Genomic DNA, 27,373 nt, shown 5'->3' on the forward strand with positions numbered 1-27,373 from the left:
CAAGTGCAGTGGTTCTCCTTGATTGTGGCAGATTCCCCAGCCTTCCAGTTTAGTGTTATTTTCTCATGCATCATTCTTGGATGCCCAGTTAATGAAAAGTATGCTCTTTTAGCCTTCTAACAATTTAATAAGCACATATTTTCCTTGATTAAATACATTTCTCTCTTTCCACCTGAAATAGTTGGTATTTGTTACTTATAATTAAACCTTGACTAACGTAAAATTTTTGGTGTATCCAACATTTACTAAAATACTCCAATAAAAGGATATGAATTAAGACTTGAATATGAAAAGAAGGCTTCACAAAAGAAATAGATTTCAAGTTAGACTCAAAGACAGGTAAGATTCTGATAGCCTAAGGGATGAGAAAATTCCATTTCAGATGTGAGAACTAACCTGAATTTATGGCAGCAGGAATAAACTGGCATACATCTACTTTTCAACCATGTGCTGAATGCCCTTTGTATGCCAAGTAGTTTGAGTGCAGTGAATTTTAATCACTGTTAACCCTGGCTTAAATATATTAGAGACTATATTTGGGGGGAAAAAATCTTTGTATCTATATCTATATCTATATCTATATCTATATCTATATCTATCTATAAAATAAACACCTTTTTACATGAGCTAAGATATAAGGTTTTATTTGCCTTTCTGGGCATTGACCTTCCTCAGATAGAACTCCAGCTCCTTGCTCTGTAGCACTTAGCCATCTGCTTGGCCCCACTGGCCTGGTCTTGATGCAATGCAGGCAAGAAACTTGCCTTGCTGGAATTGCTCCCCTAGAAGACTGCTAATTTTGGCACTCTTTTTCCTTTCATCACATTTCTTCTGAATTTTCTTTGATCGTTTTTTGTTTAAAATCTCTTCTTACTCAGGAGTCAGCTTGGCCTCCTTCTTGCCACCCAGAGGCAGTGCATAGTGGGACTCTACCACTGTCTGTATATCAATGAGCACGATGCAATTCTTCACCAGGGTCTTGGTAGGGACCAGTTCATTGTTGGGTACATGGTAGACAGTATCCATAACCCCTGTCCTGTGCAGGCAACACTCAGAGCCCCAGGACAAGTTCCCCACGTGCAGCCTCAAAGCCCAATATTTCTTGTTGCCTCCCTGCACACAGACTGTGTGTATGCAGCAGGGCCAATCTTGGTATTGGCTGAGGGACATCCCAGGTCATACTTCTGCTTCTTGTGGTAGGTTTTTTTTTTGTCCCTGGTCTTGCGGTACTTGTGCCAATTGTTCAAGAGATGCCCATCACTCGTGGCTGGCTGGAAAGAACCTTTTTTTTCCCCCACCCATCATGAGGGGGTCCTTTAATAGAGATGTGCAGACAGGGAATGATGACTATACAGTTGAATTAATAGGAGGGAATTATAATAAAATCTCAAAAAGTGGAAAATATTGAAAGAAATAATCTTTGGAGGGTTTTGAAAAGGGAAGGACATAATAAAAACAATGTTTAAAGCATAACATAGGCAGTAATATATAATACAGTAGAGGAGCTTGACTGGAAGGATATTAAGATTAATGATGCTGGAAAGGGAGGCATAAATACAAGATCAAGGTCTTATAGGAAGGGATGATGTCAACAGGATAGGGATTCATTTTAGTGAGCAGTTAACTTTAGAAGGTAAACATTAATAAAGATTTTTATATAAGGATCTAATGGTGATGAGACCACGGGTATAAATAAAGAGCTGTATGGAGATAGAAAGAGGGCAAACGTGTGCTATATGATATAGCACTTCTCAGAAATGAGGGATGTTCTCTCCTGTCTGTGGGCTGTAGTGGGGTGGAAAGCTATAGTAATTGGAATGCAATGAAACAGAAAGTTGTTTAGGGGGGTTGTTTTGGGAGTTCACTACGAAGAATGTCAAGGATCTGGGCCAGAATAAAGCTGAGCAGTGTAAGTTTAATATAGGTCAAGTCTGCCTGTAGTGTTCTATAGCCCAGTCATGATAACAGAGAAAATAAATTTAGATACTCTCTAAAAAATGTATGTAAATAGGGTAATTGCAGATGATCTGAAAAATGAATAAATTGAAATAATTCATAATGTTAGGATTTCCAAATCAATCTCAGGTTTAACATTAATATAAAAATCCTCTAAGAATGCCATACTTCAAAATTCTCTAGTTTGATTTCTTTTCTTCTAAAGTTTTGGAGTGTTCCACAATTTTCTATGAAGAAGACAATCTAGGTAATCTGGGGAGACTTTTGCTCCAGTAGAAGATGTGACAGAGTACACCTCCGATGGAAAAGCTGATCTCTCCTCACCCCATCTAGTTAGCCTTCTGTTAGAAGCATCTTTCTTGGGAAAACATGTATCTCCCAGGCTCAGCATAAACTTATTCCCATCCACCTCTGCCCAAGTGAGGGGTGGGGCCTCGAAGAGGCTATCCTTCTCTGCCCTGCCTGGAGGAATCTTAAGGGAGAGTTGCCAGGAGTGGTCATTCTTACTAGTGTTAGTGTTCTCCCAGTGTTAATAGAGGGAGCTGCACTACTGCACCTGGGGAGTGTAAGGGAGCAGGGGATGAATTAGGAGAATATGAATAATAAACAAAGGACTTCCACAGGCCATACTATCAGGCTCTACTCTAGGAGGAGGGAGAAATATTCTATCCCTGGTCCTGTCTCCCCGAGGAGCAGGGAGCAGCTTTCTCTCTCAGTATTTTCTCCACAATACCAACTGCCATCCTCATTCTAAACCCAGTGTGTTTTGAGGATAGAACGTGCTCTATCCTTTTGCTTCCCCACAACGTTCTCCATTTTGGTAGTAACTCAGTTTTTCCTGAAGCACAGCTTTGCCTCTTGCAAACAATTTAGAAGCTATCTAGAAGCTGGAATTGTATGCCAGGGAGAAGACAGCAACCTGGAATCTCAGAGGGTTCTTAGACAGCAGCATGACCTGAGCCTGAGAACCTTTGGCCCAGAGAGTAACACATGCTGTGTCAGCTTCCCATTTGTGCAAAAGGAAGAGGATGTTTCTAGCTGCCGTTGTCATTGCTAATTAATCCTCCACCCGCTATGGCACACCTCTCCACACACTACACCCACACAGACACTCCACTGTGGGCAATTGTTTTGAGGGCTTTAAAGGACAGACCAGGAGGGAAGGGTCTTAAGCAGAAGAGCATAGACGGTAGGTCCTGGTGGTGCTGAATTCCACTGCACTGAGTTTGGACTTGTCGTTGGTCCAGGAGTGACAGGGGAAATCGGTACTCCGCATGCATCCCCTGGGGCTGTGGCAGGTGAATCTCAGGATATAGTGCTGCCTGAAATATGCCCTCTCTGGTGTCTCAGGATCAGGAGCGACTGAGCAGTAACAACCCGAGCATGACAGTGAAGGCATACGTGATATGTTTTACCAAACCCCTCTTAGATAGAGGCCCTCAGGATGTAGGCTAGTTGTTTGCATCATACATTCAGCAAGATCTTTTCGCTCCATGAGATGTTTAGGCTTTACACATAACACAGGCTGATTGACAGAACAAAGTGGGATGGGGGTTTTGCATGCCTTGTTATTAGCACAATTTGCAGACAAGTCAGTGGAGTCCATATAGATTGAGAAGTTTCTATACTTGTTTAACAAATCAGTGAATGAGCTGAGTTTTTAACTTACTTAGAAGTGAAATCTGATGCTTCCAGTTAATTCCCTCAGCAAAAATTTGCTGTGGACCTTCTGCAGGTCAGGCACTGAGTAATCCCAAACAAAACTGGTTCATGTTCTCATGAAGCGTGTAATTCAGTGGAACAGACAGATGATACAAAAGAAAACAAGCCAGCAAAGTCTGTTATATATAGTGGCAAGTAAAATCATGGTAAAAAGAGTAAACTAGAGTAATGTAAGAAGAGCCCATTGCACATAGAGTGATTGGCACTCAGCATGTGTTTCAAACTTCCTCTGAAATGTCTTCTGTTCTACAGAGGCTAGGAAACTTGCAGTCAAAGTTTTAGATGAAAATCAGATTCTACTAATTAGGAGATCCAAAACGAGATGTTGAAGGCAGAAGTGAGGCTTCTTGGGGCTTACTTAGTGGTAAAGAAGTTGATTTTTTTTTTTTGCATTATTATTCCAGAAACTAGTTGCTTGTTTATTGGGAGTTGGGGGTTTATGGCAGTTGGTTGTAAATTCAGCTCACAGATGCCATAATTTTAGCATTATGTTCTGGAGGTTAGTAGTTCCAGTAATGGCCTTCTGATTCCCCATCTTCCTGGTTATGATAGACAGGACTGTTCTGGCTGGGCAGCCAGCTGCTCCCATTCTGGGAGTAATTGCTGATGGTCAACCTGAGTGCCTACTCCTCTGTTTTTGTTTTTGTTTTTTTTTGTTGTTGTTGTTTTGTTTTTTTTTAACAGAGGCACATTATTAGCCTTTCGCATCATCCTTAATGGGTCACAAATATCACACAGTCACAAATGAAGGGTTGTATGGAGAAGACAATGTGAGCTATTTTGTAGACCAGGTCTCTAGTGCATGAAAGTTCATCTAGACCTTGGAGCCAAAATAAATATTTATTTTGAAATCATAATTTTCAGAGAATAAAATATTAAGCTGCCACTTCCTTTTTAGTGCAGAAATTACTGTAACTGCAGACCTTGTGAAATAATTCTGAGAAGTTTGTATGGAAGGTCAAAAGACTAATCTCCAGCCCTTTCACTAAATGTAATTCAGGCTGTTCTTTAATATCTGTAGGTCTCAATTCCTTCGTTTGTAAAATGAGGGGCTGGAGTCAGATGGTGTCCAACATTAATATTTTTAATTATCATTATGAGATTCAGGTCTCAGAATTAGCACTAAAACAGTCCCCAAGCAGTAATTATAGAATGCAATTATGGAGGATGTTCCAATTACATGATAGTCACAGGGAAAATAATTTGCACCAGTTAGGGTAATTGTTAACAATAACTTCAAGTGCTTTATGTAATCTGTCCTTATATATTTTGAGACTGTTATCAATTGCCTACACATTTAAAATAAATACTTCTTTCTGGGGAATTGAAATCATTACCCAGTTACTCTTTTTGTTTGAAAAATGCCTGGTTTTATAGAAAAACCTCTTACATAACTAATAAGCTTGTTTTTGTCAATTGTCTTTGCCCCCAAAATGCATCTTTTCCTAATTTCTTTAGCTATATGTTTTAGCTATGACTTGTGTAAAAAACACAATTGTTTTTTCAAAAGCAAATCTCAAACCCATTGTATTTTAATAAGATCATTTTATCCATTTATTTTTACTATAAATACTGATACATTTAGATGTGTATCTATCACCCTTTTCTGTGCATTTTATTCTGATATTTCTGTGTTTCCTTTTCTGTCTTTTCTTGTGTTTTTTTTTTTTTTTGCATTTGTTAATTTTATCATTCCATCTTTTCCTTAACTAGTTTTTTGTAATCAATACTCTTATTAGGTATACCCAATATTTCCATTATTCTTTTCATGATTGATCTAAAGATGATAATGTTTTTACTTGAGTTTTAAAGTCTCAAAGCTAATCTTTGTATTTTTCCTTTTCCTTCATAGAAAATTTTAAACACATTAACTACTTTGAGTCTCTTTTCTATCATATGCTGTTTAATTTAATTCTGTTTTCTTATGTCCATAAGATGCTATTTTTGGTTCAGAAAGTTGATGCTGAAATACATTTAGCCGCATCTTTATTGCTTCTCTGCTCTCTTTATCCATTTTTGCATCTCAAATCTTCTTTCTTGGATCATTTTCTTTACTCATATCATCCAGATTTTCTTTTAATGATAGTCTGCTTGTGGGAAACTTCCAAAGATTTATCTGAAAATATCTTTATTTTATCCTTTATATTAGTTTTTGGGGGATGCTGTATCAAAATGCCAGAAACTTGGTGGCTTAAACAACAAAAATTTATTGTCTCACAGACTCAGAAACTAGAAGTCTCCAAAGTGTCTGCAGGTGATTCCTGCTGAGGGCTTTGAGGGAAGAATCTGTTCTGGGTCTCTCTCCTCGCCTTGGAGATGGTTGTCTGGTTTTTTTCATCTCTTCTCATTGTATTCTCTTTATGTGTGTGTGTCTCTGGACTTGAGGACTGTCTATTGTTTATCTGAGCACTTGCGTGAGAAGGGCTGCATCCGCTATGTAAAAGGATGAGATTTCTTTCTTTCTTCACAATCTCCGGCTGATTGTCTATTATGTACTCACATTTTAAATTCTTATTCAATAAGAACTGCATCCTTTCCCTTCTTTTCTGAAGATGGTTTGGGATTGGCAGGATATTTTTAATTTTATTTCACCAACAATATGTATTCAACCCTCTTACTCCATACTTCATATCTCTTAACCTCTCTTTCTTTTTTTTTTCTTCTCTCTGTGCTGCATTGTGGAAAACTTACAATCTACTTTTAAATTCAACTGTTTATCTCTTTGGCTATGTCTAGTCAGATTTTAAACTTGAACACTGAACTTTTTTTCAGTTAGTACATATTTTATTTTTGCAATGTATTTATTTCAGATTTGCTATGTATTACTTACAATTTTCCTCAGAATTTCTTCAAATTGCTTTTATTGTTTTCAGAAAATAACAAGAATACTATCTTCCTTTCTTATATTCTATTTCTTTTAATTACAATATAAGTAATTGTTATAATTCTGTTAGTTTAATTTTTATATGCACTTTCAATTGAAGTGTCCTATTTCCTTAGAAATATTTTATATATATTTATTTTTCCATTTTCTTTTGAAAATATTTATGTGAATTCTTTGGGAATTCTGTAAGAATGATGTTGTGTTTATCCAGAGAGAATTTTTTTTATTTCCATCAAGAAACTAGAATCCTATTGAGCAGATATATTAAATTCACAGCTTGAGTTTTTTAAACTTTGTGAGTGCTAGAAATTTGGGCTGCATGTTATATATGTATTACAAGAAAATCTAGCAGCATACAATGTTTCTGAGGGTCAGCAATCAGAGAGCAATTTATCTGAGTGATACTTGATAATAGTCTCTCATAAGATTGTAGTCAAGTTGTTGTCAAGGCTCAGTGATCTGCTCTCAAGAAATCTCACTCACTTAGCTGTTGGCTGTAGACTTCATTTGTTTGTAACATGTACTTCTTCATAGAGCTGGTCTCAACATAGACTAAGTAGAATGAACAATCAAAGAAAGAAAGAAGAAAGGGGAAAAATCTAGACTTTGAAGCCACACACTGTCACTTTTTCTACTATGTTTATTAGAAATCACCAAGTCCAGCCCATCCTCAATGGGCAGAAACTTAGGTTCTGTCTCCTAAAGGGAGGAATATCAAATAATTTATAGGCATGTTTAAAATAGGTTGTGAATTCCAGCGATAGCTGGCTAGTCATTTCACTTCTCAGGCACAATTGTTTTCCTTGCTGTGCTTTTATCAAGGCAGGTTTTCTTGCAGTTGTTTCAGAGTGAAAACCAACTGAACCTCAGTAAGAACAGCAGAAATTGGGGTGTCTTAATTTGACCTACACCTTCAGCTTTGGGATAGTCTTGAAAGCCAGCATCCTTGCAACCATGGTACAGTTGTGATAGCCATCACCTTGCAGCTGCTGGATGAGGCACACTATTTGGAGTTCTTCATAAATTTCCATCTCTAGAGCATTTGATCTGTCTCACAGTTCCCTGGAAAAGCCTCATTCACACGTACATGTTATATTGATACTTGAGTATTTCATTTATTTTCCAGCATAATTGCTGTTGTGTTTTAAATTTCTGTTCCTACATGTTTGTTGCTAATATATAAAAATATAATCAATTTTTGTGTGTTGATGTTTTATTCTGCAAATTTGAGAACTCAGTTATTAGTTCTTAAAGTTTTTTTTGTTGATTCTTGGGGTTTTTTATGTACATAGTCATGACATCTGCAAATCAGGATAGTTTTCTTTCTTTTCAATCCGTATGCCTCTTTTTTCCTTTCCTTGCCTTATTGTACTCAGTAAGTCTTATATATCTAAGGATACGATAGTGTCTGGAAATGTACCCACACATCCACAGTTATTTGAAGATTCACAAATTCCCCAAAGCAATTAATGGGAAGTGAAAACATTTTCTATTAAGGCACTAGACAACTGCATAACCACATAGAAAAATTAACTTTGACACCTATCTTACGATGCACAAAAATTACCTTGAGCTGAGATTATAGACCCTAAACATAAAAGCTAAAAGTATGAAGTATCTGAGAGAACACTTGGAGTACTATATTATCTATCTTTGGGTAGCAAAATTTTATCTGAGAGGACACAGAAATCACTAACCATAATTGAAACAAACTGATAAGTTAGACCTCATCAAAAATTTTAACTCCATAAAATGTAGCAGTAGGAAAATGAATTTTCAAGCCATAATCTGAGAGAAAATATTGATACATATGTCTATCAAAGGGCTTGAATATTCAAAAACACTAATAATTCCATAATAAGGAGATACACAACCTACTTAAACTTGGCTAACTTTAAATAAAAATCAAATTTTAAATTCAAAATAAAGAATGGTTAAAAGATGGTTATAAAGAGTATATATATACACTCTTTATATATATATACATATATATATATATAGACAATAACCACATGAAAAGGTGCTTCTTATTAGTCATTAGGTAATTAAAAATTCAGATCACAATAAGATAATATTTCACACCCACTAAAAGTGCTATATATAAGAATATTGATTTTACCATATATTGGTCATACTATATATGAATAAATGAATACTATATGAATATATGATGATAGAAATAGGACAGTACTTACTTCTAGGCTGGCAAAATCTATCTAAAAAGGAAGAAGAAAGAAACTTTCTGAGATAAGGAAATACTTTATATCTTAATTGGAGTTTGAACTTTGTGGTTTAACCTTGACAAAAATCATCAAACTCGATGCTCGAGATGTGTGTATTTCACTGTATATAAATTTTACCTTGATAAAAATTACAGTAAAAATATGATCTACTCACGTATAGCACAGATATTTATATACCAGTAAGAGTGTTATCCCTTCAGTTTCTCCTAAAACTAAATTATAGGCATGGAAGACTAGGCGATGATGACATGGCAGTGTTGGGGTGGTGACAGAGAATGGCCGCTCTGTAAGTGTTCTATCACAAGACAAGCAAGCTGAGAGGTATGATTGCAGGTTTACTGGAGGAAAGTTTCTTGTTCAGAAGGTGATTTGAGGATAGAGGACATTTCTTCTAGAAATATCTCTGACTCTTTAATTAAAACAGATATGCTTTATGAACAAAATAGAAATAGTGTTTGTAAATAGCCCAAAATATTTAGAAGACTAAGAATCCAGGGCACTGTGATCATTAACTAACTTCACTGGAAAGGTCGCATACACAGGCTACTTTCTCCTCTCCTTATTTTCCTACTCCAGTCTCTCTGTACATGCTCAAGGACGTTGTAATCCTCAATCTCATCTTCAAAACCATGGGGCACTATATTTGCTCTCTGGATTGACTATAACATACAGAATTGATTGAATTTTCTTTATTAAACCTGGATATATATTTTTTTCCAACTAACTTTTCGTGGTATCATAGGATAAATTCATAATTAAGCATGTTGAAGTTGAGAAGAAAAATGGATAATGGAAATAACATGAGCATTGGTTTTCCTACTAACAGTACTACTCAGGCAATAGCTTCTCTCTCTTTTCTTGAATTTCTTCGTCTATAGCTGGAGTTTCAAGGACATCTGGCTTAGAGATATAAAAAGCTGGCTAAATCTTAACTCACTGCTTCTCATAGCCTGGCAGGACCTCACCTTAGGCAGTCAGGATACTGCTTCTAACACCATCATTTCTTCTGTGTTTCTTCTGTTATGCTCGGCTGGGAATGAATTCTTTAGCTTGTTGCATTAAACTGTGACTTCTGTAAGAATTTCTTGTCACAGAGCTCACTTTTGCCAAATTTCAAATGATCTTGGTAAGACTGCACTGTTTTTCGAAGTAAAAAGATAACTGAAACCGACATTTAACCAGAATCTATTAGTCAATAATCAGGATTCAGCATTTTCTAAATTAAAGTTTGAAGTGTTATTCCATTTGTAAGACGGGAAAAATGCTGCCTGAAAGGAAACTTTTGTTGTTATTTTTGGTTTGTTTCTCCCATGTAAATCATTATTATTCAAGGTTTCAGTTGAAGAGAATTTCATCAAACTTTGATTTGATAAGGCTGTATTTTTTTTTCCCTTAAAATCTGTTTGTCCTAGACTTCTAAAACTAGCTATGTAGGAAAGCACCAACACTTTCCTTCTAATTAAAGTGCTGTTGGCATAGATTGTATTTTATGCAAATTGATGTCTGTTGGTCAAATAGACATGCAATGATATCTTACATCCATAGTGTCAACTCTGTGACACCTGTAAAATTAAATTTCAAGTGTCATGGAAAATGTCTGTAACATTTATCAATATTCTTATCTATTTGGTCTAACATAGCTTCAGATAAAGATTTTATTGATTTGGGAAGTGTCATGAATAACTGTCTACATACACGTCATACTATTAGTATTATTGGGAACTTAAAAGCATCTAAAGTAGAAAAAAAAGATTTTCATTTAATAGGGGAATTTATGGTCTTAAAAATTGTGTAATCCCACTTAATCTGTAACATATCTACTTAAATGAGTAAGTCACGGAGCATCACCCGTGAGCCCTTCTCCTGAAGGAAGAAGCTCAAATCAACTGTCACATACTTAATTATAAGTTCAGAAGTAATTGACTCAATTTTTGTCACACACAGTTTAAAGACTTTTAGCAATTTCATACGAAAAAAGCCACATCGTATGGAACAGGGCCCAATGTCTAGGTTAATCACAGCAGCAGCCTCTTCTGAGTGAGAAAGATCACAGCCATCTGATTATAACACAGAGCATTAGTGTACTGATTCAGATGATATGCGAGTCCAATGAAACCCCTCAAAATTCAATAATCATGCAAAAACTGATGGTGTGTAAAGTGATGAGAAATACAATTAACAATACATAGTGTCACATTCAGGTTTAAATACAAGTTAAAAAATAAGTAGTTAGTTTTTATTATTTAGGAAGTGCCTTGGTAATACAAGGCAGTAAGTGTTTCAGCGGTAAGTTGGTCCTTGAAGTATACAGCACTATGAGACCACCCTGGATAGTACATATCTCACCCCGGCTTTAGAACCAAGCAGTAGCCTGGATGAGTTGAAAGGGGAAACAAAGAAAGAGGCATTTGGTAACATGTATAATTATAGATAGCTAAGCCCACTAGTTGAAGACCAGCTGGAGATCTGAAGATGTGTTAATTCTGTCGCTAAGTTACTTCTCCCATATTTCTGTCTTGTTGGCACTAGGTAGTTAATAAATCTTTTAGATCTGTATCTTCATGGCCGTGCCTGTTCTACAAAGTCATTGGGAGGGCTGCTTGAGGAAACCCCAGGATGGGAAAGTCTCGTTCTTCTGACATGCTGAGTGAATCTGCCGGAGATCCGACCAATCCATGCATCCTATAGTGGAGCCTTGCTTTTATTATTGTGGGAATGGTATGCCAGTACACAAATATGAGTCCCTAATAGCGTGTATCTAGATGGATGTTGGTCTTTTTCCTGGTATCACTAGTCCACTGTGTTGTATTTAAAATAATAATTATTACTTCAAAATTGAATACATATAAAGTTGCTAGCTTCATTCGAAATATATGGGTCTTTGCTTTTGCTTGTAATTTAAAGACAGCATCAGTTTCCTGTTGTGTCAATTTCCTGCTAAAAGAATGTTTTGCCTTTTTTTCTCTAACATTAGAACTGTAGGAGTACTATTCTAAAATGTGTATAAATCCCTTATTTTGTTATACGAATACTTAAGAAAAATTAAAGCAGTACACCACAGGTATGAAATTTGTGAATAAACCTGCATTTACCCTATACCACTCTCTCGTGGTAACTCAGAGTACCAGGAGCCTGAGTACTTCCATGCAGGTTTAGGGAAGAACTACATTAAGATCTCATTAAATTGCATGGATCTAATTTAGAATTTACAGTGCTTCAGCTTTGTTTTAGGCTGACGTTTATCTCTATGAGCTCTGTAAGGAAAGAATTTGTTAATCAAATTAATAGTATGCATAAAGTGAAGACTATTTCAACCTACTTAAGATAATAAGTGTTTTAGAGCTCTTAAAGCACTTTTGAAGCTCCTGTTTGCTGTCAAATAATTGAAATGCTTATCTTAAACAGTTCTTATCTAAGCAGTACAATTCCCCCAAGGGATTCACCTAGATAAGGATTCTTCATGAGATGTACAGTATAAACATGATAGTTTTAGAGTAAAACTGTATTTTTAAAAAATCTATAATCCAGGGTTTACACCAATTCAGAAAGGAATTTTCTCCAATATTTTGAGTTCTCTTTATTATATTGTTAAAAATACAATGTACACATATATTTAATTTTTTTTTAATTTCTAGATTGACTTGACCTATTTTATTTGAACTTGGTGTTTATAGTATTATATTATAGGAAGTGGTTATGACATTACACTACATTTTTAAAAAATAAAATAATCTTGTTAAAAATATTTTCATCTCAGGAGTAATAGAATACCACTATTCTCTTCATTTTCCCAAGTGAAGTTAAAGATTAGCTAAAACTTGTAGGTATTAATTAAAGGCAATTATAACATAACAACAGCAACATGTCATATGTAGTAGAAATCAGAAGTATAAGAAATCACTAATAATAAATTGTAATAATTATAATTATGAAAAATTTCTAATTAAATTTGAGTGCTATGATTTTATGTCTTATGAATCTATATTAAAAATAAATGAGAAGCTAAATATGTGATCATAGAAATACATTTGATTGAATTACGGAAGTGGGAGGATGAAATGGAAAGTGAAGAAGGTATTTTAGATTCTACTGCACAGAGGGGCAGGTCCTTTTTACTACAGTTATTACTTAGCACAGCAAGGGCTCAATCAATCATAATAAGAGTCTGATATGGCAAGCATGGTCACTCCCTCAAGAACAGATAAAAAATAAGACCATTTTACTAATAAATCCTTTGTTGAAATATGGGTTCTCATGCTTATAGTTTGAAATTTATGGACTATACATACTGAATTGTACTGTTTATTCTTACAAATAAATCATACATTATTCTGGGACAAAGAGTGACTAGATGGTGCTACATATTTATCTACAGTGGCAGAACACATATTTTGATGTTTATATTACTTTTTACTGTATTAAATATTCTTTTGAATCCCCATACTTGTTAAAGGAGTATAAAAAATAACCTTGTGTTAGACTTATTTTTTGTATGTTAAATATATAAAATTACATAAAAATTATAATATAACACAATATAAAATATTTGGGTATGTGTTTATATAGTTTCAATATAAGGAAATCAAATTTACAAAAATAATGTGACTTGGGTATTCTACAGGCTAGTGAATGGCAGAACTAGGACTTAATCCAAATTCTTCTCACTTCTAACTTGGTGCCCTTTTAGTGGCCTCACAGTTTTAAAACAAAAGTAGACTTTTTTAGGAGTGTAAGATAAGAATTAAGCTGCTACACTGAATTGAGGAGGTGGAACCAATAAGAAAATCGAATAAGTTCCTTCCTAATGGTTGGGTCAATAAGAGCTTCTTATAAATAGATTCTTTATCAATAGGGCCTGAATTAAATCTGCAAAGAAGCAAGAACTCAGAAGTCTTGGGGAAATAATGTTTTCATTAAAGATGTCAAAAATCTAGAAATAGCAAAATTAAAATCATGAAATCAGTAAATAATATTTAGTAAGAATTTATTGATCTATGTGTCTGTTTTTGTGCCAGTAATGTATGTTTTGATTACTGTAGGTAGTGTAGTCTGAAGCTTGATTCCTCCATTTCCTTTCTTCTTTCTCAAGATTGTTTTGGCTGTTCAGGGTCTTTTGTGTTTCCATACAAATTTTAAGAATTTGTGTTACAGTTCTGTGAAAAATGTCATTGGCAATTTGATAAGGATTCCACTGAATCTTTATATTGCCTTGGGCAATATGGCCATTTTAACAGTTTGAGTCTTCCAACCCAAGAGCACAGTATAGCTTCTCATCTGTGTTATCTTCAATTTCTTTCATCAGTGTCTTATAGTTTTTGGAGTACAGGTCCTTTGCCTCCTTAGGTACGATTATTCCTAGGTATTTTATTTCTTTTGATGCAATGGTAAATGGAATTGTTTCCTTAATTTCTTTTCCTGCTTTTTTATTGTTAGTATATAGAAATGCAACTGATTTCTGTATATTAATTTTGTATCCTGCAACTTTAGTGAATTCATTGATGAGATCTAGTAGTTTTCTGGTAGCCTCTGTAGGATTTTTTATTTATAGTATTATGTCATCTGCAAACAGTGACAGTTGTACTTCTTCTTTTCCAATTTAGATTCCTTTTATTTCTTTTTCTTCTCTGATTGCTGTGGCTAGGACTTCCAAAACTATATTGAATAAAAGTGGTAAGAGTGAACATCCTTGTCTTCTTCCTGATCTTAGAGGAAATGCTTTCAGTTTTTCACCATTTAGTACAATGTTAGCTGTGGGTTTGTCATATATGGCCTTTATTATGTTGAGGTATGTCTGCTCTATGCCCACTTTCTGGAGAGTTTTTATAATAATTGGATGTCAAACTATCAAAAGCCTTTTCTGCATCTATTGAGGTGATCATATTGTTTTCATTCTTCAATTTGTTAATCTAGTAGATCACATTGATCGTTTTGTGGATATTGAAAAAACCTTGCGTCCCTGGGATAAATCCCACTTAATCACAGTGTATGATCTTTTAAATGTATTATTGGAGTCAATTTGCTAGTATTTTGTTGAGGATTTTTGCATCTATTTTCATAAGTGAAATTGATCTATAATTTTCTTTTTTGTGATGTATTTGTCTGGTTTTGTGTCAGGGTGATAGTGGCCACATAGAATGAATTGGGAAATGTTTCTTTCCCTGCAATTTTCTGGAACAATTTCAGAAGGATAGGTGTTAACTCTTCTCTAAAGGTTTGGTATTCTACCCCTGTGAAGCCATCTGCTCCTGGACTTTTGTTTTGGGAGTTTTTTTTTTTTTTCTTCTTAATTACTGATTCCATTTCAGTGCTGGTAATTTGTCTGTTCATGTTTTCTATATCTTCCTGATTCAGTCTTTGGAGGTTGTACCTTTCTAAGAAGCTGTCTGTTTCTTCTAGGTTGTCCATTTTGTTAGCATATAGTTGCTCTCAGTAACCTCTTATGACCTTTGTATTTCTGTGGTGGTGGTTATAATTTCTTTTTCATTTCTGATTTTATTAATTTGGGCCCTCTCCCTTTTTTTCTTGATGAGTCTGACTTAAGGTTTATTGATTTTGTTTATCTTTTCAAAGAACCAGCTTTTAGTTTCATTGAGCCTTCCTATTTTTTTTTTAGTCTCTATTTCACTTATTTCTGTTCTAATCTTTATGATTTCTTTCCTTTTACTAACTTTGCATTTTGTTTGTTCTTCTTTCTCTAGTTGCCTTAGGTGTAAACTTAAGTTATTTGTTTGAGATTTTTCTTGATTCATGAGATAAACTTGTATTGCTATAAACTTCCCTCTGAGAACTTCTTTTTCTGTGTCCCAGAGGTTTTGGATCATCGTATTTTCATTTCCAATTGTGTCTAAGTTTTTTTTTTTTTTGATTTCTGTTTTGATTTCTTTAGTGATCCATTGGTTGGTTAGTAGCATATTGTTTAGCCTCCACATTTTTTTGTTTTTTACAGTTTTTTTTCTTATAGTTGATTTCTAATTTCATCACATTGTGGTTAGAAAAGATGTTTGATATGATTTCAGTTTTCTTAAATTTATGGAAGCTTGCTTTGTGGGCTAATATGTGATCTATCCTCCAGAATGTTCTGTGTCACTTGAGAAAAATGTATATTCTGATACTTTTGGAAATAATGCTCTGTAAATATCAATTAAGTCCATCTGGTCTATTGTATCATTTAAGGCCTGTGTTTCCTTATTGATTTTCTGTCTGGATAATCTGTCCATTGATGTAAGTGGGGTATGAATGTTGCCTACTATTATTGTGTTGCTGTCAGTTTCTACTTTTATGTCTGTTAACAGTTGCCTCATGTATTGAGGTGCTCCTTTGTTGGGTGCATATATATTTATAATTGTTACATCATCTTTTTTGATTGATCCCTTGAGCATTATATAGTGTCCTTCTTTGTGTCTTATAATAGTCTTTATTTTAAAGTCGATTTTGCCTGATATAAGTATTGCGAATCCAGCTTTTTTTTTTTTATTTCTATTGTGTGGAATACCTTTTTCCATCTCCTTCCTTTCAGTCCAGAAATCAACCCATGCCCTTATGGTGAATTAATCAACAGCAAAGGAGGAAAGATTATACATTAGAGAAAAGAGAAGTCTCTTCAATAAGTGGTGCTGGGAAAACTGGACAGCTACATGTAAAAGAATGAAGTTAGAAAATTCTCAACACCATAATAAAAAATAAATTCAAAATGGATTAAAGATCTAAATGTAAAACTGGATACTATAAAATTCCTAGTGAAAAACCTAGGCAGAACATTCTTTGACATAAATTTCAGCAATATTTTTTTGAATCAGCTCCTAAAGTAATAGAAATAGAAGCAAAAATAAACAAATGGAACCTAATTAAACTTAACAGCTTTTGCACAGCAAAGGAAACCATAAACAAAACAAAAAGACAACCTACCTACACAATGGAGGAAAATATTTGCAAATGACATGACTGATGAGGGACTAATTTCCAAATTATACAAAGAGCTCATGTAGCTTACTATCAAAAAAAAAAAAAGCAACCCTTTCAAAAACTGGGTAGAAGACCTAAAAAGACATTTCTTCAAAGAAAACATCCAGATGGCCGATAGGCTTGAAAAGATGCTAATTATTAGGGAAATGCAAATCAAAACTTCAGTGAGGTATCATCTCACACCAATCAGAATGTCCATCATTAAAAAAGCTACAAGCAATAAATTCTGGAGAGGATGTGGAGAAAAGGGAACCCAGTCCCTGTCCCACTGTTGGTGGGAGTGTAATTGGTGCACCCACTATGGAGGACAGTATGGAGGCTCCTTAAAAAACTAAAAATAGACTTATTATGATCCAGCAATCCCATTCCTGGGCATACACCCAGAGAAAACTATAATTTGAAAGGGCATATGCACCCCAATGTTCATAGCAACACTATTTACAATAGCCAAGACATGGAAACAACCTAAATGTCTGTCAACAGATGTCTGGATAAAATAGATATGATACACACACACACACACACACACACACACACACACACACACAGAGGAATCTTACTCAGCCATAAAAAAGAATGAAATAATGCCACTTGCAGCAACATGGATAGACCAAGAGGTTATCATATTAAGTAAGTCAGACAGAGAAAGACAAATATATGATATCACTTATATGCAAAATCTAAAAAAAAAATATGATACAAATTCTATATACAAACCAAAAACCTACTCATGGACATAGAAAGTAAACTATGGTTACCAAGGGAGAAAGGGTGGGGAAGGATAAATTAGGGGTTGGGGATTAACAGACACACATTACTATAAAAAATAAATATTAGAAAAGTTTATTGAACAATTAAGGACAGTTTGTAAACTAGAATCTTCAAGTTTAATACTAATATGAATCTCAGGGGCATGATGTTAGAAGATAGGTTATAAAGTAAAACTGAGGAAGTTGTTTAAACTTTATAGTGATTGGCTATTACAGTGAGGGTTTTCAGATAGTAGAGGATGGTTAAAACTGATTATTTTATACCATTTTGGGGTAGATGACAAGTTTCTTTTATGATCATCAGAGGCATTTACAAGAAGTAACCTAAGTTTCACTTAGTTCTATGAAACAAGCTAGATTTAGTGTTGTATATGTAGCTTAAATGGTTTTGTCTGCTCTGGGAATTCTTGGATCTAGTCTTTATTTTGTATTTAATTTTAACAAAGGAATCAATGTCTGAAAAATGAATAGAAGGATATGAAAAATTTAACTTGTGCTAATTGAGCTAGAGATGGGGTTGGAATAATGAGATCTTAGCATTTGGAAGCTTAAAGACAAATTTAAATTTATAGGCAAAATATTAGGGGACTTAATTTCAGTTTCATTTATATTATAAAGAACCTACTATGAGCCAGGCAGCCAGGCACTCTTGTGGGCTTTAAGAAGCCTAGAAAAAATACACTATTCCTTCTATGAAAATAACTGACAATTTTTTTTTTTGATGATTTCAGTGTAACATGGTTAGAAATATTCCTAGGAAGATACAGGAGTCAAAAGGAGTGGTACAGAGCACAACTTCGATTTCCAAGACCACTATCCAGCAAGAAATGTTACCTCTGTTGCTTTGTGAAGAAAGAAGTGCAGTCAGCCTAGTAAGAGAGAGGGAACACATGTTAAATTTAGAAATGCTAACCACCGAAGATGGTAGAGGGGCCCCCTTGAGGCCTTCTGCTACATGTCTTTCACTTCTTGTCCAGGAGCTGTGATTAAGACAGCAGAATCTCTTTTAGATACCTTTCATGGTCGGAAAGCTTGTACCTTAAGTTGTGTGCTCTCAACATTCCTTCTTTATGGTTCCAGTTCCATGGGTATGAATCTCTCTATTCCCACCTCCTCTTTGAAATTGCTCTTTCCTCCAGTAAAATTTCCTCCTTAAACTCTGTGCTCTCCCTGTTTCCTTGCTATGGTCTGAGGATGATTTGTCTGACTTCAGTTAACAGTGATGCAATGATTGAAGAGGGAGGGATTTATCCTGGTGATTTTAAAAAAAGTTTTTAAACACAGTAATCTTTACAATTCACAAAAAAAAAAAAAATTTCTGTGATCATATTATCCATGAAGTAAACAGTGCTCCAGAAAGGTACAATGCCTATTTCCGTGCAGCTGGTAAGTGGTTTTGACCTAGCAGGAGAGTAGAATAACCCAGACTGCATCACCTGGCTTCTGTATGTCTAAGTTGGAGTCGGGATGCAGTGAGATGGATCGTCTATGGATCTGCCATCACTGCAAGCTAGGCAGATGCAGTCAACCTGTTGATGTAAAAACCTCACCTTCAAATGCAAGAGTAGATTTGCTGGCATATAAGGAATCTTTTATGTCTAAGAGTGTGCTATTTCACTCATTTACAGTAAAGAGAGAAATTTCAAGAAAATGGGAAAGGGCTCAGGGACCAAAAATATGTTTAGGGCCTCATTTAAGGCCTCGGGAAGAAGTGCTGTATGGGAAGAAGCGTACATAGGCAGGTGGTCCAGTGGCAACTCAGGCCCTGGGGCTCAGCAGGCTAGGAGTCACCAGGCTATGTTCCCTCTGCGTTAGCCCTCGCTAACACTGTGACCCACACCCTTCCCATCTGAAGTGGAGTAGGTCCCTGCTCAGGTCATTCCTTGTGTTGTGGGTTCTACGTCAGGAAGGAGTTAGTCTGCAGTACAATTAGGGTGGCTCTAGAACCCCAGAGTTTGTCAGTTACTAGGTCTTTACCCACTGAAAACAAAACCTGAATTCTTGAATGTGTAAGGGATATCAGGGAAGACGTTTCACCTCCAATAATTGAGAACAACTAGCCTGAAATGTCCTCAGATTGCCATTCGTTTGGGTTATGGGGTGGAGCCAGTCTGTCATGCGTTGCTCAGGAGAAACAGTAGGTTACCTTAGGGACATGAGTCATCTTCGGGTTGGGTTACTTCTCTTTTCACTCATGTGCTCCCACTACAAGGGGCTTTTTTCAGTGTCTTAAACAAACCACTTTTCTTTCTCACAACAGCATCTTCACAATTTCTACATCTGATATTTTCTCTCTCTGCTTATTTACCTGACAGACTCCTTATTTATCAAAGTTTAGATGAGCAATGCCCCCAGTGAATTCTTCCCAGCTTACCTTGGGGAATATCTGGGCATCAGTTCCCCTGTATCACACCCACTCTGTGGATTATTAAATCTATTGTATTTTATTTTAATGGAATCTTCAAAATACCAAGCTTTTTATTTTTACTTTTTTACCTGTATTTTAATATATTTCTACCGCCTATCATAGTAAGTATTCCATTTTTAAAAAATCCAAATGCCTTGAACTTAGTAATGCTTCAGGAAATATTTTTAAATTTAAATATGGATTCCTAACCATAATGAAACCTGATTCTGACTCTTTAAAATAAAATGTACATATATGGAGAATGCTGTAAACTGAATACAAATGTTTGGTTCATTCCTACTATATTTCCTATGTAGTATATTATGATATAAGAATATGTAGTTTTTTGTCCAGTCATAAGGAAGATGATGAAAAACATTTCAGATGGTCATATATCAGCAGAATCTCATTTAAAATTTGATTTGCAGTAGGGAAATTAACTCCTATAAACCCTATTTAATCCAAAAATAAAAAGTACTGCCATTTCCTTTGATTAAACTAAGACATGAAATATACATAAGAAATGCAGGACAAAGTAAACACTTAGTAAATTGTATGTATTGACATTGTTTTATCCTGTTTGTTAGTTTATATACAAAATTTTACTAACTATAAACTACTCCAGGAAACCTATGTCTCTTTACTCCTGGGTCCTCTACAGCCAACACAGTATGGCCATATAGTAAGTTAATTTAGGCAATTTGGAAAAGTTAGATCAAAACTAATGTAAACAGGGGTAAATGCTAGGAATTATGGAATTTTTTCTTGTGACAACTAATGAACAGTGGTTTTAAGAAACTGAGAACTTGTTTTTCATCTTTGGTGAAACATGTTTTTTTTGCTGCTTGCTTAAAAAAAATTCCAGTTTTGCAATTGTCATTCTCCAAATATTAATAAATATTTTAATTAAACTATGTAACAGTGGAACTGAAAAATAAATTTTAGGAAGAAGATACAAGCAGACTATTTGGCAATGCAAACAGGGGAGTGATGTATAAATAAGCTTCATTTCATAATATATTTTATGGGATTAGATGGTATAATACTTGTACATAATTATTACTATGATAGATATGTAGTAATTTTTTTAGAGTAACTTTTGGCATGAAGTCTAGTGCTGAGGTAAAGAATCCAGTAGGGAGGGTGTATAGACACTGATTGTGAGTTATCCTTGATATAAAAGGAAAATGGACAGTTTATCCCATCACTAAACTTCCTACATATGGACACTCAAATTCACTTCTCAATTACAGTATCTTAATGACCATTGCAATGAAAGAAAAAATGCTGCCAATTAATCTGTTTGTTGCTCTCAAAGGAGGATTCCTGGTGGCCTAGGCATTTTCATTCTGTATAGATGTGGATGACAACAGATGTGACGGTAGTGATTTATCTCAGTTTATGATTTACTTGCTGCTGAGCTTCAGATTTCAGTTAGTACTTTCAAGCAAGAAATCAAGTGTGGCAAAGTGACCATGCTGATACGGTGTTTGCACTACGTTAGTTTCGTACCTATTGGTAAGCTTCAATAATTAAAGATAAATGAAGAAGATACACCTTCTTTCCTACAATATCACCACCAGGTAACACATTAAAAGGAAAGCAAATATGAGACCTATTTTTAAAAATCAATTTAACCATTTATTAAAAAACAGTTGACACACACACACACACACACACACACAACCCCTCCACACACATATGCACCAGCCTTACAGTCTCTTCCAGAAACCTTTTGTAGTCACATGCTCTGTTCTTGTAGACACTACCAAGCACCTAGTTAAAAAAAAAAAAAAGTTTTAAGACAAAAGGATGATGTTTTATTTGTAAAATTCAGTAAAACTTTATTAGAGAAAGGTTATCTTAGACCAAGGATAATTTCCATGGAGGGACTCAGTTGTGTGCCCTCAGGAGCCAATATTTCCAGCAGCTGGGGTATGAGTGCCTCAGTCTTGAAGAGGAATGTAAGTAAAACGTGGAAATGTGCACTGCAGCCTACACTTTGAAATACTTGAATCCACTTGTATAGTATAAATTCGATACATCTAGGAAGGCATCTCCAGGCATTTTGGTTAGTCTCTTTCTGAGGAAACTTTAAAAAAGTAAACTTAGTGGGGAAAACTACAGTCCTCACTACTACAGCTGCTTTCAAGATACTCATTATTTCTTCTTCTGATATCAAATCTAAATTTCCCTAAGCTCTCATCTCTGCGGATTTAAGTGGCTTACCTGATGGAGCAGCCAGACTCCCTTCTCTGTGGTGTCCTAGCTTGTCATCCCCAACCCTTTCTCATGCTGTGACTGCTGCACTAAGTGATTTAAAATTGGTCAAGGGAGTACCAAGAGATGGCCCAGAAACTCACCTAGATGAATGATGTGCTGACAAAGGCCAATGTTTAACATCCAGCTCTCTGAAAAGAAAGAAAATCAAATCCCTGCTTCAAAGTATTTGCTGATTTCTATAGAAAAATTATCCAACCATGGCTGGTTGAAAGCTACAAATGTTGCATAACTGAATGAGGAGCTGGGAAAAGACTCTCACAACAGGCTTTGATGAGCAGGCTGGAGAGCCCACACCAGCACACCACTGTCCTGATGCCAGGCATCTTCCTGCCTGCCCACTGTGTAGCAGCTGCTGTACTTCCTTCTGATGATCAGAGTCAATTTTCTGCCAGGGTAATGTCTTCTTTCCTTGCCTGCTGGTCCCTTGGCACAAAGAGCCTAGATAATTGGGCGGCAGCCACAGCATAAAGTTTAATTCTTGCTCTGTCCACTGACAGAAAAGATCCCCCTCTGAGAAAGAGGAACATTAAATCTTCTGAGTCCAGAATGCAAAGGCAGGAAGCAAACATCCCCTAATACATCACAAGGAGTTGCCAGACCTTGTGTTCTACCTTTTGGGGGCACAGTACTATACGGTTGCTAATGAGGAAAGCAGCTAATCCTCAAAGAAGCATCTCCAAGCTGGCACCACAGCAATGTCTTTAAAACCTTATACAGCTCTATCAGAGTGGCAGATTTTCAGAAATGTAGCATGTGGGAAAAATAAATCCCATAATCAAGTATGCAATACCACACATCCCTTAAAGAAAGATAGTTTCCTTGGTCTATATTTATGTTACACAAGATTCTTTGTCAGTAAATCAAATACTCTGTAAGCTCTCAAACTGTGATACTGTCAGAAGAACCATGGGAAGGAAAGTAAAATCTGTTTGTAGAAATACGTGTTTATTTCAGTTAAAATGAAAGCAGTACTCCTTCCAGTGTGGAAAGGATCTAATACAATTAACTCAACATCAAATAGCATCTTTACCTAAGAAACTAAATTTGGGGTTTACCGTTAGTCTCTGTTGCTGGCAAGTTTGACACTGGACAGCAGTATTAGTTAGATCAGACTTGGTGACTAAGCTGTTAGGACCAGGCATATCCCCCACTTCTGCTCCCAAAGCTACCTTATTCATGAACCCATTGTAACAGCAAACCCAGCTCAAAGTGGCCCTATCCTGTTTCTAACTGGATAGAGTGGTTTTTCAGAGACAACAGAGGAAATCCATAAATCATGTCCATGTACAGATGAGAAAATTCTGATGCAATACCTGCAACCAAATTTTTGCCCCTCCCATGGGACAAAAGGACCTGAATACAACTGGAACTTGCTCCCTTTCAGAAGTGAAGGGTCCTTTGCACAAGAAGATCCTGTGTTGAAGCCCCTTTACCACCTCACCATAAATGGCTGAGTTCCAAAGCCCTCCAAAGGAAACCTGCACCACCAGCACATCCACATACCAGCCTGTCCTCCCTAACTCATAGAAGTTTGACCATATCCTGGATTGGGGAGGTGAATTTGAGCCCTGCCTCCCATCTAATTGCCTATAAACACTGCGGTAAAGCCCTTTATTTTCTCAAAAGCCTGTGTCATAGTATTGGCTTCTGTACGCTTCAGGACACTAAGTGCCTTGTTTGGTACCACCATGTTCCAGCCTGCAGTGGTCGATGGCAGATCACTGATGTCAGCTAGCAGAATCATTCTGTCTCTCTGGTTGTTTTGTGGCTGTTGTATGGTAGATGCTTTCTGGTGGGTGATGGCATATGATAAAATGATTTTCACATTTTGTTGAAAGAACATTCAAGTTCAAATACATTCTTATATTAAAAAAAAAAAAAGAAAACTGTAAACTTCTTTTTAAGACTTCATAAGCCAAAGGTACTAACAGTTGAAAGCATCCTTCCACAGTAAGTGTATCAAATAAATCTATATTAAATATTAAGGATATTTCTGCTGGAAAATACTAAAATCATTTTTATAACTTTGCTTCTAAACTTATTTGACTACAGGTTACATTAAATTCACTGTTGGATACCTTTTGGTCATCATTTTGCCTATTCAGAAGTTGTTTCGAAGTAGGAACAACAGAATTAAAATTGGTTTTCAAAGATTCTGATGTGTTTAAAAAACTGAGTAAGGCTTCTTATACCATGTTACTACCTCTTGTAGAGCTTTAATATTTTACATTATTTTGGTTATAAAACTAACACTAAAATTAACACTTTTTTGTGTTCTGAAGAACATAATTCATTTTTCAGGCCCCAAACAGTTTTTTTAATTTATGTGTTTGTTTTAGAATGGCATGAGTAGCTCTGAGTCTTATGCTGTGTGTGACTCACAGGTAGATTGTCCTCTTTGCAGTGATTATGGATTTCTCTCCACTTTATTCTTTTCTTCTCACTAATTAGTCACACTTTATTTTATTCATAACAAAAGTTTCCCATCATTTGACTTCGTAGGTTTTTTTATTTTTCTGTACAATATTAAATATATTGTAATGTAAGCTTGTTGGCATTGGCAAATTTATCAAACCTGAATGTTCCCTTTATAAAAATCCTCTTATAAATTCTAAAAAGTGATCTCTAAAATATGCACCTAGGTATTAATTCTCTGCAATATATAATTTTTTTCTGAAGTCAGTTACCCCCCTTTTTACTGGTCTTGAGCTTTCTCTATTTGTGAGAATTAGTGTACTCAAAAGTAAAAATATTTTCTGCAAAAACAGAGTGGGTTTGCTCTGAATTCATTCTTCCTTCGACTTGGTGTTCGGTGTCTTTAGGATGTAGGTTTGTTAATAGAATTCCTCTGGATAACCTACAGTGTGTGTGAAGATGTTCACATATATTATAAAACTCCCCATAAAACTGTCTCCAACTCTATAAACCACATATTACTCATGTTCTTAAAATACAAAGATGAATAGTGCTATTATATAGGAAAGGTTTACTTTGGAGATCAGTAGCGATGCCAAAAATATAAACTGCTCACCACTGGTGTGCTTCAACTAGCAGTTTGTACAGTTAATTGGCAACATCAAAATATACCAGTTAAAACATTGGGAATTAGCACTTCATTCTGTCTTAGCCATGGCCATATGCAACTATATAAATGTGTGTGTGTGTGTGTGTGTGTGTGTGTGTGTGTATTCTTCACCCCATAGGTTATAATGGTTATTTATGATGACTGGAGTAAGGAGGTACATCCTTTTGAAGACTATACTTTTTTGGCTATGATTAGAACTCTTGCGCTTTTATGACAAAGGGTAGGTTTTTGTCTTCCAGTTCTTTGGTTATGAAAAGATAAATAGGTTAAAAATAGGGTAATAAAGATACTTAATGTTTTAATGTACCAATATTCATTCTGTGGATGATTAATAAAAGGCATGTCCTTAACTACTTCCATATCAACGCCATGGGAAACTAATAGCATTAGAAACTTGCACTGAGAACACAAGAATTTATCGGACATAGCTAGCACAAGAACTGGAGCTTTCCATGTATATTGTTGTAGAGCTTTGCAGCTGTGAGGCAGTGCTAACTATGTGCAATGATCTGTAGATTATTTAAAGGCTACTCTTTCCACAAGAACAAAAAAAATGTATATTGGCCTACTAGAAATACAACCTTTTGTGAAATTTGCATTATATCTATCAGACTATTTAAAATTCTAAGTAATTAAGTTAAATTCTATATCTCAATTAATTTTAACACTCAGGGTGTTTTTATTATAATAACAGTGTTCTGCCGTTTATTCATAGATTTATTCCATGTTCAAAGTAATTTTTAAAAATATTTATTTGGTAACTTTTGTATGTGCAAAACAATGAATTGTGTCCTGGGAGGGCTTTATAAGTGAGTAAGTCTTATCTTCTGTAATGCTTTTAATAGAGTGGAAATTAAACAATAAACTCTGAATTGATAGTCATACAAATCAGAATGTGATGCAGGAGGGCTAATCCATTTCACAGACAATAAACAATGTAAGAAACATGACAAAGTCTCACAAGAGAAGCACAGAGACACTTGGCTGGAAGAATCAGAAAGTATTTTGAAGAAGGAATATTTGAGATAAATGTTTGAGGATTTTAAAAGTTGACAGGATGTAGAGAAGGGTGATACATTTCAGGTCCAAGTAGTAATCTGTACAAACCTGCAGGGGATTAACTTGTGGGATGATCTTACGTATTAGTTAACAGTTCTGTGCTTAGAGCAAAGATTATGTGCAAAGGAATAGAAGGCAACAGAGTTGGAAATTAATGTGTAGAATCCTGTAGGTTTACTTAGAAGGGGATTTGGATTTAATTCAGTTACTAGGAAATGAGACAGTGACAAAACAATCTGTAATCACTAAAGTTCAATAATCAAAGAATAAATCAGAGTTTGAAGAATTTTCCTTGAAAATGATAAAGCTGAATCAAAAAAGTTTCCTTTTTTAAAAGCCAGTGAGCCAACAAAAAATAATACCATGACTAATAACACCAGCCACAAATGTCTGCTTGAGTTTTTTATACAACTTATATTATTTTTATGAAAATGATGAAATAAAAAGAAAGAAAAGAGACCCCTACTACTGCAAAGGTTAATTGGAAGTTACTATTTTAATCCTTGTGTAGTGGGCCGGGGACAGTTTACATTGAAAAAGAAACAATCCATTATTCTAACGTGTTATTCAAAAGAAAAAAAAATATACCTTCAACAATACTAACAGGTTAAAGAATTGGATGCAGTAATAAGGAGAATTACTACTACAGAAAATTAAGTTAGTGGTGGTAAGCAAAATTTTCCCCAAGTGCAGAAGAAATGTAGAATAAAGATGAAAACAGAGACCATATGATTAATGTGTAGGGAACCAATGCAACTCAAGCATTTTTTGTAAAGAATTTTTAAAAATAACAAAATGATCAATTGGAATATAAGGAAAAATCAGAGGGTTGAAATTTTAAAATTACCTGAGATAAAGGAGAAGCTGGAATGGGGACAGGGAAAAGGAGTCACAAATATACAGGCTAATTATCCATAAAGAATCAAAAATCATTTCAAATGACAAGGGAGGAGAAATACTCTCTGTCAATTGCATTAGCATTTAAATTGTCTTTTATGGGTT

The 27,373-nt window shown here is 35.3% G+C and overlaps 1 non-coding gene and 1 pseudogene across 7 annotated transcripts in view; one reads left to right on the forward strand and one right to left on the reverse strand.

Annotated features, from left to right (window-relative positions):
* The window catches only part of LOC116277668 (uncharacterized), a 299,305-nt gene that overhangs the window by 184,669 nt on the left and 87,263 nt on the right, over positions 1-27,373 (forward strand). The window contains exon 9 of one of the 7 annotated variants that reach the window (XR_012075488.1): positions 18,269-20,039. The exons of 5 other annotated variants lie outside the window; for them this stretch is intronic. This is a non-coding gene — a transcript (uncharacterized protein). Of the gene's footprint in view, positions 1-11,334; positions 11,527-18,268; positions 20,040-27,373 lie in introns of those variants that run through there. One more of the 7 variants, XR_012075485.1, reaches the window with a different exon arrangement.
* On the reverse strand, positions 643-3,562 carry LOC116277686 (small ribosomal subunit protein eS8 pseudogene; annotated as a pseudogene).

Source organism: Vicugna pacos, chromosome 1 (genome assembly GCF_048564905.1).
Source record: "Vicugna pacos chromosome 1, VicPac4, whole genome shotgun sequence".
Taxonomy (NCBI): Eukaryota; Metazoa; Chordata; class Mammalia; order Artiodactyla; family Camelidae; genus Vicugna; species Vicugna pacos.